The sequence below is a fragment of the Aptenodytes patagonicus genome, chromosome 5, assembly GCF_965638725.1.
Source record: "Aptenodytes patagonicus chromosome 5, bAptPat1.pri.cur, whole genome shotgun sequence".
NCBI classification, from domain to species: Eukaryota; Metazoa; Chordata; class Aves; order Sphenisciformes; family Spheniscidae; genus Aptenodytes; species Aptenodytes patagonicus.
In genome coordinates this window covers 66549268-66564897 of record NC_134953.1, presented here as the reverse complement: position 1 = coordinate 66564897, position 15630 = coordinate 66549268, and positions in this window count along the sequence as shown.

Genomic DNA, 15630 nt, shown 5'->3' with positions numbered 1-15630 from the left:
CCAGTACAAAGCCTGGTCTGTACAAATCCCCGCACCAGAGAAGGGCTCTGCTGCTGCGAAGCCCTGCTGGCTCCCACCGGCGTTTTGATGGGAATTGATTAAAAAGCGTGAGGCCACATCCTCTGCTGTATCCTGGTGATTCACACCAGCCTGGAGGATGCTCTACCTACAAGAAAAAAAGATGATTTTCATTCTGGAGGACAAATCCTCTCCTGATCTAACGCTCTTTGCTTTGCTAGGATTAGGTCAGCAGGGAATTTAGCCCCCTCGTTTTTGAACAGAAGTGATCGCATTGTGGTTCCTCTGTCCTGTGAACATTGCTGGCATAGTTTTCCAAGATGTTATGCATTTGCTCATTAAAATATCTTAATTTCACATGTACCAAAAGTCTGAAAAAAATTCCTTTATTCAGTCAAATAAAATATTTTGTTTAAAGAATTTTGATGCTTTTCCTTTAAATTTTACAGCTTTTAAAAAAAAATTAAATGAAAGATATCCATCTTATTTGTCAAAATATTTTGCTCCAGCATTACTAAAGATCTTATTTAAAAAATAGAACAAATATTGAATTTTTTTCATCTTCCCTTAATCTTATTCTGTAAAAAAATCCAAGCTAATACAGCAGCATTTAAAAAAAAAAAAACAAAAAAACAACAAACCAATCCCCAGAAAAGCCCTTGGTTCCACCCCAAGAAATATTTCACCTCTAGTGAATATTAGGAAGAAGTGCTGAAAAGTTATATTTCTTGCTTGAAATTGTTGGGATTGTTCAAAAACCTTAGATAGCTGTTGCATCTTGTTATCAAATTCTGTTGGTCTTTCCTTTAATGAGTTTCACATTATTTTTATTCAACAAGAAAATAACTCAGTGAGCGACTGGAAACACTTACGTGTGTACCCTGACACATCTGCACATACCATAATAGACACATGAATTTAATGCTCAGTTGATTCAATGTGGGGAGTGGAATTTAGTGTCAAGTCAATTAAAATATCCTGTTCCCACCCCCCTTCCCCCCCCCCCCCCCCGAAATATTTATCAGGATCGCTGCATGGGAGGTATGTGGTGTGGAAGTTGTGGGAGTCCTCGGCGTGCTCCGCTCATGACGTGGTGTTTGTGCAGCACAGCAGTAAATGTACTCGTTCTGCTGTGGTAACCCATATTAAAGTTACCACAACCGTGCTAACGCAATGAGGCTTCGACAGAGCTCCTCTGTGCCGTGGAAAAGAGAAATAGGGATGATAAAAGGATGACCACATGTGGCGGTCCTTGTGCTGTCCTGGCTGGGCTTTGGCTGGGAGGTGAAGCAGCGAACTTGACTGTATGTACACGGCAGACGTGCTCGCTGCAAGCCCCTGCTCCTTTCCTTGTGTAAATTTGGGAGGCTACTGTATCTAAACAAAGAAGCGTTATAAAACAAACTGTTATGAGCGGCAGATAAATATAGCCTGATAAAGATGAATGGCTAGGCAGCTGGGGTGCAGAAACGCACTGCTTTCCATCTTGACGTGAGTTGTTTTGTTTTTCCTAGAAGCTTATCTGTAGGTCTGTTGCCACCCGGCTGGGGTTTTATACCCGCATTGCGAGGACTTTGGGATGAGGGCCGTGTATCTCTTGCTGTCGACAGAGTGCCTAGCACTGTCTTGGGGCTGGTCATAATGTAAGTGATATGCAGAATACGCAAATCTTTTATTCACCAATGATAAGGGGGTTTAATGCCAGAACTGTTACAAAGGCAACATCGTTGCTGCAGTCATTTTAAAATCAGTTTTGGTTTCAATTTGGAGGAGCGGCAGAGATGCTTTCCTGGGCTGCTACAACATCCCCTTCAAGTCAGTGGATTTTCTTCTACTGATGTGTGTGAATTTTGGGTACAGAAATTTATTATTAATATCTGCATCCAGTCCATCAGAAAAAATGTGGGGCAAAATGTAAGTATATTTATAAGGCGAATGTATTTAGATGCTTACATCATTTTTTTAACCAAGAGGATGAACAGTTGTGATGTTTTCTATTGTTTTAGTATTTCTTCCAGTGTAGGCAACCTTTGCAGAACAAAGCGCTCTTTGTAAAACTAAGTCCTTCAGCATGTGAATACTTACACATGTTCTTCGTTGTTTAACTGGAGGCAGGAGGAGCTTAAACCGTGGAGATAAGCATGTATGCGAGTCTTTGCAGAACTGGCTGTGATCCTGCACTGTGCCAGGGCAGTGATCCCAGCACACCAAACCATGTCTGGTTCATGTTTGGGGCCAGTCCTGACATATAATTCATACATGACATTTTATTAACTGGCACGTCTCCCCCCTAACCCGCCCCCACAAATTCTCTAGACTGTAAGGAAGGAATTTGTTGTGCGGTGGCCTCTTCCCTCTCTCCTTGCCCATTTTTTTTATGACTGAGGAAACCCTTTTATTGTACGCGAAATAAAAGCTTGATGTGGTCTGCCATATTTTAATTTACCGTGGTATTAAATACAAAATGTATCCGCTTACAGAAGGTGGGTCATGGATTGTGGTCTGGGGTTGATCCAGTGCCTGTTGTGACTGGATGTAGGGGCACAGGGGAGAAGGTAAGAGCTTTTCCAAGGCCTGAGCAGAAATTAGTGGGATGAAGGCATGAGAGCCCTTACTCGTCCCCCGTTGCAGAGTTTATCATCCCTATAATTTTCCTTGTCCTGTGCAATCGCTGCCTCGTAGTGCTGCAGGATTAAGGGTGAGAAAGTGATCCTGGGTACCAGCAAGAAGTGAAAATGCCAGGTCAAATTCTGCTCTTCCAGTGGAATAAAGTGCAAAAAACCAAATCAACTGCAACGGTGGGTTGGAAGAAGATGACACGGGTGACTGCAAGGGGATAGCACAACTGGCTTTTTGCTAATAAACAAACCTGTAGTTCCTCTGAGGAAGGAAGGCTACGTGAGTGGCTGGGATGCTTATGTGGGGTTTGTGAAGACACAGGCTCGTTTTGATGCAGTACCGTTGTGCCTCTGCTTCTCAGATTCTCATTTGCTAAATGCCGTGGGCTTGCGGTACAATGCTAACGAAAATCGGATGAAGGGGTCTGGAGAGCCTGAGTGCTGATGGGTCTGTCTTCATAAAGTCCTATAAATAACGTTTGGGGCTTTGAACACAAAGATCTCCGACTCCAGAAGGCAGAATAAAAGACATGAAAGCATCTGAAATGCAAAATATTAAGGCTCTCACTTTTGAATGATCTTCCTTAATACTGATCCATTGTCATGAAGAAACCCCTTTCTGACCACGGTTAGGCAGTGTTAGAGATGGTGCAACTGCCTGTTCTGGGAAAAGAAGAAGTTTTAATGAAGACAGATTGGGGTTGTTTCTGCTACTGTTATTGCTGGAGTCTGATTCTGCTTTCTGGAAGGAGAAAGCAAAACCAAGTCCCAAAGACAAGCACATATAAAAAGAGAGAAAAGAAGAGCAAAGCTAGAAAACAGCTTCTGGAGCTGAGTCACAGCGAGGCCTCTGTGTGGGAGAGGGGCAGCACCCTGCCTTATCAGCGTCAGGCTATTTAAGGCATTGCTTTTTGTTGCCTTTTTGGTCGCAGGCTCACAGAAATACAGCTACATAAATAAATAGAAGAAGTAATGTAATCTTGGCTGGCTAGATCAGATTTTTTTTTTTAAATATATAACAGGCTAGAGAGAGAGAGAAGAAATAAATTATAGAAGGAACAGAAGACATGGGAGAGAAATGGAGAGCAGAAATGAAATCAGGGCAGCACCTGGCATGTGCCCAGAGCTGATGGAGGAGGAAATATCACCTGCTCCTTTCCAGGGTGGGTCCGGTCAGCTCTCAGGATGAGGGGACTGAAGTGGTGGGATCTCAGGAGAAGACTTCAGGAAGCAGTAACGCTTGCTCTGGGTGGACTGAGGGATCATCTTCACATCACTGTTGAGTGATGGGTTCTGCAAAGGGAAGGATAGGCAAAGCAGGCTCTTTACTTTGTCCATAACGTAATCTTGATTACTTTTATTTTTATCCAGCTCTGACATTAGTTATTTATTCCAGAATAAGAGAATCCCACTCCAAAGTTTACATTGACATAATTACTCTAAAGTAACTAGTCCACAGTCATGATTTTCATTAAGTTTCTATGTATGAACAATCTTCAAAATAGATATTCTGGCAAAGACATTAGTAATTAAGTATCAAAAAAATCTCAAATGTCTTGTCTGAGTAATATAATAAGTTTAGCACTAAACCATTGCTTTGTTAGTTAAAAATGTGTTTCAGGCAGCACAGGCAGTCTCTACTCTCCACCCAGGGAAAGTGCTCCAAAACTTTCACCAAGACATTGAGATAAATAGAGAGTGCTGAGGCCATCTCCTTCCTCTTTGCTGCAATACTTTGAAGCAACAATCAGGTAAAGAAGATCAAGAGTTGATGGGAAATAATTAGAAGCTGTTAAGCTGGCTGTTGCCTGGGCTCATGGATGCTGTGCTGTTCATGTCATTTCACTTTGGAAGGTCAGACTCACCAAAATAATTGCAAGCCAATCTCAGGGGCAATTATTGCTGTAACAAAATATCAGGCCTGCAATCTTCTTCATGGAGGGAAAGAAAAAAATATCATTTTGACTTTTTGCTGGTAACAGCATTTAATGGAACACAGGCAGTTTTTGAGGCATTCTCCCTCCACCTCCGGTCTTTTCCCCCCCTCAGTTTCACAAACCGTGAGGTCTCCAGGACTTGTCCTCAGCTGGTTGAGGACCACGGCAGGGGCCAGGCCAAAAACATAATTGTTCTGGCCATGAACTTAGGCGTGCCCCTTGCTCACCTAAGATGAGATAGTCCAAATGCTCACCTAGATGAAGGTCTAAATGTCTATCACCCGTGTTTTCTGTTCATGCTGCTGGAGGTTAGCCCACCCATGGCTTGGGCTTTCTCACATGGGAGGAGGTGCCGGTGCTGGCAATGCCTGCTGGGGAGCGGGGCACCATCTCATTGACCAACCCATCCTGGGCTGTGAAGCAGTGTGAGAGCTTGCTTTTTCAGCAATGGCTGGTGGAGGTTGGGCTGAGATGGGGCAGGTTAAGGTACCCTTGTCCCCCTCCTTGAGCCCCTGGTGCCCCATCCTGAGTGTCTTGTTTGGGGCCAGCCCCTGTTCGGGGGTGGCCTGTCCCCTAGAGGTGACGCGGGGTTGTAAGGAGTGAGCTCAGGACACGAGAACAACCACCCTGTCCATCTCGCTATTGTTGTATCGCGTTACCCACATCACAGGGAAAGTTTTAAAAGCTAAGCATTCACTGTGCATGTGCAGAAGCTGTTTCTAAAACATAAATAGCATGGCCATTAACTGAGGCTTTTCCTTTTTTTGTTGTTGTTGCTTAAAGACAATTCACATTATGTACTTAATGTTTTTCAAATTAAACCATTATTTATCCAGAGGTAGCCAAAAATGTAGCCGAAAAACCACCTCTGATTATTTTTGACCTCTCTAAGGCTAATAATCTGCTAAAACGTTTTTAAACCATCTTAAAGAAAACAGAAACACCACTGCTGACAACTCACATACCTACTTTTTAATGCAGTGTTATTTTAAATGGCTGCGTTTATAAACCTCTAAAGACTGAGGTTTGTAATAGAAATGCTGACAGATCTTTAACACTCCATCCCATAATAACAAAGTTTCGAGAAAGAATGGGGCTGTGGACACCACTGTCCCCATTACGGTGCTGGGAATTTCTTCCCCCCATCTTGATTTAACTTGCCTAGCCAGAAAACTGGTTTTCCTGTGAATTCGGGGCGCGCACCGTATCAAGATGGCAGGACCCAGCCGTTGTTATGGGGTGGCCAAGAAGCTCTGCTCTGCTTCCACCATGGGCTGACCCTACCAGCCTCTGGTGCACGCTTAACCCATGCCTGCTGCCCGGAGAGGAGCGCTTAAACCAGAGGAAAGGTCTCCAGAAAGGAGGAACCAGGCAGAATTTTTCCTTCTACATCCCTATTGCAAAAAACCCCAAGAAACAGGAGTCAAAGTGACAGGCGGGTGGTTTGAGGGGCTCTGCACAAAATGGACCACATTCCCAGCTGGTGCACATCAACCTCCGTGGTCTTCTGCCAGCCTATACCCTGGCACGGGGACTTTAGGGAAAGGCATGAAGCACACAAAACTGCAGCATCTATCAGGGATGGGTGGCTTTTCAGACTCACTACCCACATAAGAAGCTCCTTATGCGCATCCGGGTGGATATCTTTTTCCTGCTCTCTGGCCTGTAAAACTCCCTGAAGGGGAAGAAATGCTAAATGAGATTTATGTCCTCAGAAAGCAACATGATAATTTGTGCTGTGCAGTGGAGAGGGGATGCTGCCATATCATCATTAAATTAAGATGTGCAGGCCAGATGTGAAATCTTGATAACGAGCTTTATAGGGCAACGTGGCTCAGCTTGTGATTAGCTTCAGAGGCAGAACAAGGAGAGCTGCGCAAGCTGCAGGCAGCACAAAATGCCTCCGTGTCTTCAAGTCATTATCTTGCTCTGATCGCGGATGTATTTGATCTTTGCACCCTGTGATCTTGCCCTTCCTTATCCAGGTCTCCCATAAAGAGCACCCACGTACTGTGGGAAGTCCAGGCTGCTTAGAAACACGGATGGTGTGGTTTTTTCCATCCCACCACAGTCGGGCTCTGTTTCCAAGGGCATTCCTTGGGAAAGAGGGTTTTTTGAATATTATTTTTCTTTAATTTTATTTTTAAATCTGGTCGTCTGGTTCTGTCTCTTTTTCCTCGACTGAACTGATAGATGTACACTGAATTTCTGTTGGCTTTACTGTCGGACTTTCAGTGTCATAAAAAATAAAGGTAGTGGCTCAGGAAATGCAGGCAGGTATCTTCATAGCCCTTGTCCAGGCTCCCTGTGCATCGCTGCATCAATATCCAAATTTTTGATGTCAGGAAGGAGAGCCAGGTACTCGCAGCACAACATCTTTTCTATGTAAAACCCAAGGAAAAGGAGCAAAGTTTCACAGACCAGCAGCAGACCCCTGGGCTGCTCCTCCTGCAGCGTGCCCAGGTCATGGCTCATGTCTAGGATCCAGCCCTCCCCGCTGTGTCTGGCAGCTCCGGGCCCCGGTGTCCTGGGTGTTTCCGCTGAGGACCTTTCACTCTAGTCTGGGTTTTGATGAACAGAGTGTGGGACAGAACAGGACCGACCAAATGCCTTCGAAACTGGGGGGTTTATGCCTTTGAAGATCATAGCCTCAGCTTTCCCCCCGTGTTTTCCCATGAAATGTAAAGCAGCCCGAAGACTGCAAACAAGCCCTTGGGTTTGTTTGATTTGGGCTTTACAACGAAGGGAGCAGCAAAAGATAATGAATTAACTGCCCCCCCAAAAAAACCCTAGAGAGACAAGAGGATTAAGACACTGGAAGAGTTCATTCCATTAACTCGTGTCATTCTCCTACCTGCAAAGAAAGCACAGCATCGTAAGGCCTGCTTATGAAAACCACAAGATTGGGCCAAATCAGGAGAAAATCTATACATCAACAGTATTTAAATGCAAGTTTTTCCTTTACCATAACCCTTTAAGCACTGAAGTGCAGGGAACTGCTTTTAGCTTGTTTCCCTGTAAACAGTGTTATCATCACGGTTGCAGGCGTGTGATGCCAAGCTATAATTTTAAGGGTCTTGTTTATAATTTTGCGAAGTTTTCAGCAGCAGGGCTGTATTTTTGACTATGTCTTTGGCTTGGCTCGCCACATTCAACCAGCTGGGATCACAGTGTATGTGTGTGTGGTCAAATTTACTGTGAACCGATTAGGATATTAAACAAAATGAAATAAACATGTAAATCTTAAAAAACATCTTGGAGTTGAGGTTGACTTCTATAGAAAGAATACAGATGGAAAAAGTAACATAAAATTAAAGACATTCCTAATGGCAGGCTTTATTTTGTTGCCACTATTTTATTTTCAAGGAAAATAAATAGAAGGGAAATAATTTCAAGGAAAATAAAAACTTTTTATAGAAAAGGTTCTGTGTCTCTAAGGAAAATGTTGCACGGCAGAAAGGCTTGTTTTAAATAATTATATTGCTATATGTATTTGTGTTCTCCACCATGTGATTGAATATATTTAGGCAGGTAGAGAAAGAGAAGGAAGCTTTTATTGATCTTTTTTTTCATCTTTTTAGTACCAAAATTCATCAGCTACAGTCTTAGCTGGCAAAGAGCAAAAGCACCCCACAGATTTCAGGAGACTGACAGGGATCTGATATGATCTAACCTAATCGATCTACAGATGAGAAAAGCTTTTCTTTTCATGCCAGTTTGTTTGCTTAGCAAAAATGTGACTCTAAGAATGGCAGAGACCACCAGGAATAAAGGAAATATCCTTGGAAAGTCAAGTCCAGTTTTCTTTTGCTTTTTTGGGTGGCCTGTTAATGATTCAGATTTAATGAAGGGATTGGATTTTTAGTAGGACAGCTTTATCAGAACATTAATTATTTGTGATTCCTGGTGCTCTGTAGAGGACAGGTCTTCTGCCCGGCAAAAATTTGAAACTCAAAGTCTAGCTTTATTCTGCTTCTGAAAAAGAAGTTCTCAACTTTCAAATTTGTCACTAAAGGAGGTTTCTAAATCCCTTTTGATCTAGTTGTCACTTTTTAGCTTACTTTAATTTTTTTTTTAAAAAGAAAACTTAAATGTCTTGTTTGATTTTAATTTTTGTTTTTAAATTATTTGGTGTATTGCATATTATCTAATGAGTAGATATATTTAAAAAAGAGAAACAGAGTTTCTTCCAAAAGAAAAATCAAAGCATTTTATTAAAAATTGCTAAAATGAAGGTTTTTAATTTTCTCACAACTTTTACTGTTTTGGCTTCTCCAAAATAAAATTCTAGCTAAGTTTTGTAGCAGGCAGATACTCTCTTCCTTGCAGTTCCTATATGCATGGATTAAGATTTTCTGGAAATTGATAAAGGTTGAACCTTCTTTCTTTGGTAGCAACTTTTTCTCTGTCTGCTATGCCCCTCAGGGATCTCAAATTTCTTCTAAAATGTAGCTTTTCAAAGCAAGCCAGTGCTTTCTCTTCTCCCTTGACAGTTTTCTGTGATGTGGATATTCCCAGTTATGTCATATCTTGACAAATTTCTGCCTCAGCTCTGCTCCCTATTTTTGCTGTCAGATCTCCTCCTTGCATCATTGCTGTATGAAAGCCTACTCTATTTGTAAAATATGTTTCTTGGTGTTTTTAAATGAGATGTTTTGGCCAAGAAATGCCAACGATGGGCTCAGAACACAACTTTGGGTCTAGTCTGCTGCTTTTTTCTTTTCATCTACATGGAAAGCCCTCCCTTACTTGTTGCGACCCAATAAAAGTGGGGGCAACTTTATTTATTAATAAAGGAATGGAATTAGAAAAGACTAAACTGTTTTTGTCATATATCGAATAACATTCAAAATTCCTAGATATTTTTTTTTTTTAGGAAAAAAAGAAAGATTAAATTTCTGCATTTGTAACCATTGTTAGTATTGGATCCTAAAAAAACCTGTAAGAGAAGTGCAGAAAATAGATATTAAATTTCATCTTACTGGATATGGGCTTGTATATACGAGGTACCTTCTGCAAATCCTTTGAAGAGAATCTATGGATCTCCAGCTTCTAATCTGGCTTCTTTTATGTTCTTGCTGTGTACTTTCTTATGTAGGTGGTTTTGGTCAAAAGGTCAACAATTCTGAAAAATGTGTGTTACTAAATAAGTTTCCCTGGATTTGCATTTTCTGTTGAATGAAAATATGCAGCTCAAATTTTTATTTTAATTTTGATACAGATTTTTAATAGGAACACTTAAATAAAAGGAAGAATATAAAATTTCTCTTGCTATTTTAGTCCAATGGAAAATAGCCTGGTGTATCAAATATGTGTGTGAATTGTCTTTGAGTTATCTTGGACCTCGTACCCAGCCTTTGGTGGTTCTTTTGCCTTTCTCATTTTCTTTAAAAAAATATTTTAAGATCTGATATTTCTGCTGCTTAGCCACTGAGACGGTGGTAACTTTTGAACTTTTTGATATGCTAGATGGAGGGTATTCCTTAAATTTCTTTAGTCTTCAAGTCATTTCATTGCTACTGTCTGTCCATCTCAGAAAGATCTTACGTCTCAGCAATAGCAGAGTCCAGGAAAAGGAAAGAAGTGAAAGCCTGCACACTGGGCTTGAAGCACACCGATGTCTTAAGAGGTCTGAATCTCATTTTCACTCTGGTATTGATCCAGCCTCATTTCCATAATGTCCCTTTCACATATACTTTTTCAAGAGGAATATTCTGAATATAAATATTTACATGTGTATGCAGTCTTCAGTAATGCTTGCAAATGAAAGATTCAGAATGGCATAATATAGAGAAAGGGCTGCATTTTTTTCTGGAGAAAGTTAGCTCCCCCTTTCTTCAGCCTCGTATATGAATTCTGCGATCTTGCGACAATTTGGGAGTTATTTAAAACAGTCTCATTCAATTATTTGGTTTTGTTTTCTGTCCTTCTTTTTCATAACGTCTGTGCTGCTTTGTTCTCTGAGAACCAATTGCACTACAGTGACTTTTTCATGAAAAATCAAACACAGGCTTTAACGGGAAAAAATGATAAAACATATTTTAACAACCGAGGGATTCTCTTGGGGAACCTGATCTCCTGAAATTTCTAAGTTAAACTGATCTGGAAACATTTGTATAAGTATCCATCCATCTCTCCAATGAGTCGCATCCCCCAGGGAAGCCTCAAGAAGTGCAGCATGTACTCTGCGAGCCATTTTTGCCAGAACATGAAGCCCAGTGATGCTAGTTTAGGATTTTGTTACAGACTCCAATGCAGGTGCACAGGTCAGCAGATGCTGACAAATGGATTAATTTAGCCTCGGTCAATGTTATGGTTTTTCATGGGAACGCAACAAGCAGAGCTCTAATGGCTGTGTGTGGACTTGGTGCAAGATAGGAGGAACAATGCTATTATGTCTAAAATCCGCTTTTATATTTTAGGCTTGTTGGAAGCTGAAATTTGTGCTGACATCCTGGGTGATTCAGGGCCACGTAAATCAAGAGAGGGGATTTCTTCCCCAAAGGCCAGGTTTGTGACCTGTGAATGCCCCAGTTTTGTGCTGTTCTGTCATGGGTTCCTCACTTATCAGGTCTGCTCTAGGAGAGGGATTTACAAATAAGACCTTTGAAATCATAAGCATCAAGAGTTTCTTTTTTTCTGGAATAAACCAAGTGTTGTTTTCACTCTGGTTATGTCGATCAACAATGTATTTGATATTCTTCATTATGTATTCAGTGTCTAATGGACCAACTGGTCCCCACAGGACTAGAGCTGAAATTAAATACTTGAAGGCTTTCCAATGAAATGTATTAGATACCTAAACAATAATGCAATAATAGTCATTTCATGCAGAGATGAGCCATGTCAGTCATTTAGATCCAGGTCCGAGCAGATAATTTATCTTATTTCGTTGTTTATCCTCTGTCCTTCCGTCTCCCAGATTTGTGCTCCTGCAGAAGATAATCCTGTGATAAACAACAGACCTAAATATACATAAATACGTATGTCCTTACCCCTAGAGAGATCAGACTGTCTTTAGTCTCAAACAGATCTCTATTTCCTTTTTCTCTCCCCAGCTATCCATTCAGAGAGATGGGTGTGGAAGAACTTAAAATGAATTTATTGTTCTTCAGGAATTACTGAGAATTGTGAAAAATACTCTCCTTGTAATAAAAAATAATGCTTTTCTCAGCTATTTGTGTTATAAGCATATGAAAGTGTGTATCAGGTTATTTTAGGGAATGGCAAAATGGATGAGCCAACATGGAGAATACAAATTACCACTTCTGCAAATCCAGACTCAGTCTTGTGTGGTGTTGGTCAGATCCAGGATAGACTTGGTCCACATCTATTAAAAATTTTATTAAAAAGAACAGCAACAGGTAATAATGATAACAGAAGCGAGACCACAACTCTGCTTTCCCAGTTACCTCGTAACATGTTTAATCCAGGAGGATGCCATGTCATTCTCTCCCACAGCACAGAAGCAAAGCAGATCTGCAGCAAAGGAAAATGCACACTGAAAATATGTGTTTTACTGTTCTACTTTGTACCTTGTGACCCTGCTGTGTACTAGACTCCCGTGGCCTCCATTGTCTCCTCCTCCGCTCCCCATTGTTCTCTTGCAATCTGAGATAGTGCACACAGCATGGGTTGATACTGTTCACTGCATGACGTAATTTAGGTTAATCAGCATCAGTTACACCATCTGGAAAGGGAATAGCTTCTTAATACTTTGTCACTGGAGGTCTCAGCTCTCTGCATAAAGTGGTCTTCCTTCAGTGAGGTCTACTGGTGGCCTAGCTAACGTCTAGCAGGAAGCTAGTAGCTGTGCTTCAGGGTCAGTTTTGTGGGCTTAGAAAAGTTCAGAAGTCCCGAAGAACCACTTTCCCGATCGATGACCATCCTCTCCTCCTGGACTTCACATTTTCAGTGTGCTCCTGCTGCCCTGCCTCACTGAGCCCAAACCTTTCCTCTCCCACCCGCCTTGCAGAATTTGTTTGACAGTCCTTGTGTCACTTCATTTCATTAGTAGATTGGGATGGAAAGTTTATAAGACAGCAATAAAAGCAAACAGGTTATTACTTTCAGGCAGAACAGGACTTTAAGTGATTTAAGTGAGGAGGGATCCAGGCCCTGGCTCATGCATGTTATGCAGATGCTAAAATCATTATCACCATGTAAAAATATATCTATAAGTTTCCACTTTTGCATTTCCTCACTGCAGTGTACTGTGGGCCGTGATGCCATTTTCCACCGATTAGGAAGCCCAGCAGCTGTTTCATCTCGCCCCACACTCCCTCCCTATTCCTTTCCACGGCTTTTTCTGCTGACTCTTGCGCTGCACTGGGTGTCTGCAGGAGGCCAGGCTGGCCTTTCCTCTCGAACTTTGTCAGCAATTCATCACGCTGCCGAGGGTTGAGTTGTCCCCACTGAAATAAACCCTGCTCATCTCTGCTTTCCTCTCCTTGTCTTTCTGGTGGTTTCTTAGCAGTGTTGCTTAACCAATAGACTAAACTAAAGAGAGCTGTGCAGCGTGAGCAGTGGTACCATCACTAGTTATGGCTATCGTGGTGTGAAAATGGCACATCGAGAGGAGAGGGTTGCTCTGCCAGCTGGAGCAGGCACAACTGAGGGACCTGGGGGACTGATGAAGCCTTGAATAACTGGTTGGAAAATGGTGACGTTTTGCACAGATAATTATTTGCTTAGGGTTGCTTTTTTTGGGATGGGAGTATTAAAAATATTCTGCTCTTCCTCCCTTGGTTTTCCCTTCATTCTGTCTCTATTTCTAAAACGGCGTAGGAGACAGGAGAGAAAAAAACTTCCCTGTCCTCTTCCCTCCTCTGATTTTTTTTAACTTTTTTTTTTTTCTCCAAAAAGTAAGGAGAGAAAAGAAAAAACAGTATTAAAAGAGGGAAGGGGTATTCAGAGAACAAAAAATTGGGGTGAGAAATTCAAGCAGTTTAGTAGTAATACTGGAACAGTAACATTAAACTGAATTGCCTCTGTAGTGTCTTTTAGCTCTGGTCTCATAATTCTGGCTATGAAACAAAAGGTGCAACTGCAGCCAATGGATTTACTTTTCTAAAGGTAAGATCACTGTAAGTTCAGTTTTCAATAACATCACTTCTGTTTTACCTATAAAGTAATACATGCTGTTAGCCTTGTAAGATGCTTAGATCAGGAGCAAGCTGGTGGCCCTGAGGAACTGAAATGTTTTAGGACTGTTTTGAATTGGAAAGGATGACAGTACTTTAAAAACCTTTTGTGAAAAAAAATGCAATATTGCTTGGAGTGAGTTCGTTGCCTCTGAAAACTCTCGTATTTTGAAGCTCTCTAATGAATCCTCCTGCCATAGCCTGTCAAATTCTATGGCAAAAAAACCCGCAACACATAGAGAGAGTTTATCTCTCTAAAGATAGAAATGACGTCTGGAAAGGAATTCTTCCATCGTGATTTTAAAGATGGTTTTAATTACCTGGACAAACATCCATTTAAAAGTAGCTAGTTTATCACCTAACAGTATCGTTGAAGAAAATGCTGTCACACATCTGCGAAGTCGCTGGTGAAACATCTTGCTAAGCACAGATTTGTGATTTGCACTCATGCATGACTTGCAGGGATATTCTTCTATGAAGACATGAAGAAAAACAAGAGTAATGTATTGTCACACACGTTTGTGGCAGATGTATGATATACCTCTTTGCCACACCTAAAACAGTACCTTAGGAGTTACTAAAATCAGATCAACTTTTATTTTTCATTTACCAACCCTGTATTTCATTGAACAGAAGCTTTCTGTTAAACTGAAACAGATGATGTTTTAAACTAATACTAATTGATTCCATTCCTGGAGTTCACAGTGGTAGCAAGTAAAATAGCTCCCTGACCCTGCTGGTAAATTCAGATTTCAGACTGTGCAGTGCGTTTTGGTTTCTCTTTTTCTTTTGCAATGTCCACAGAACCCTGTGTTGGCTCCCAGCATCATTCACTGAAACACCATGCTGCTTAAAGCAGAGTGGGTTGGACCGGGATGCAGGAGGTGCAGGTCAGGTTCCCAGCCCCACTGAGGAGTCCTTGGGGGAGTTACTTCATCAGTGTTGGAGTTCTCCCTCGCTGTAGTAAGGATAAATATTTGCTGCCTCATATAAAAGTAGGATGAAATCCACTGGTGAGTATGAGAGGAGTTGTTAAAGTGAGGCCTGTATAAGAGTTACCTCATATATCTCATTAATAACTGAGGTTCCCTGTTCTACAAGGCAAGGAATCATGTGCTACTTCTTCTTTTCTCTGTTTCTGGTAATACACTCTATGGTCAACAGTCCAAAAATATACCACCCAAACCCTCTCAAAAGTGTAAGTTTTGGGGATGCTTGCCTTGGTCTGTGGAAAAGACCTATAATTCTTTCAGCCAATCACGTCATAAAAATGTGAACAATAATGCTGGGAACAAAATCTCCTTGTATTATTAAGGTAGGAAAGTCGAATGTCTCATGCTGAGAGCAAGTGCTTTGCACTCTCTAGGTGCTATGCACTTATGATGCAGTCTGTAAATCAGTGTCCCTCCAAAAGTTCTGCGATGGTGTGTGGGGTGGGCAGCTTTCCACTGACCCCTCATCCCCAGTCTGGCTGTGGAGTAACAGGGAGGACCAGCCCCATCCCTCTGCAGTGCGTTTAGGATGTTGCTGGGCCACCCTGTATTGAACAGCTTCTCTTTGAGGAGAAGCTAGTCATGATCTGGGACAGTAGGAGCTAATACAGGACTTTACACTGCAGAAGCAGATGGTCTACTAGGAGCTGTCTGTCTGTCCATGTATCCCTGAATCTATCCATTTACATCCAAGCTGGTAGTAACACGTGTGCCTTCTATTGCAAGCCATATGCTCTTGAAGCTGTCAATATGTCCAGCTCTCCAAGCAGGGCTCTTTAATGGAAATGCTGACAGCTTACTAGGAGCTCTGATGTCAAAACACGTGTCTCTGGAATTGTGCTGGGTATTTTTTTTTTTTTACTATGCAGATTGAAACAGTTAAATGCTGGAATCAAGCACCATGGGCTAACTGTGACAAATA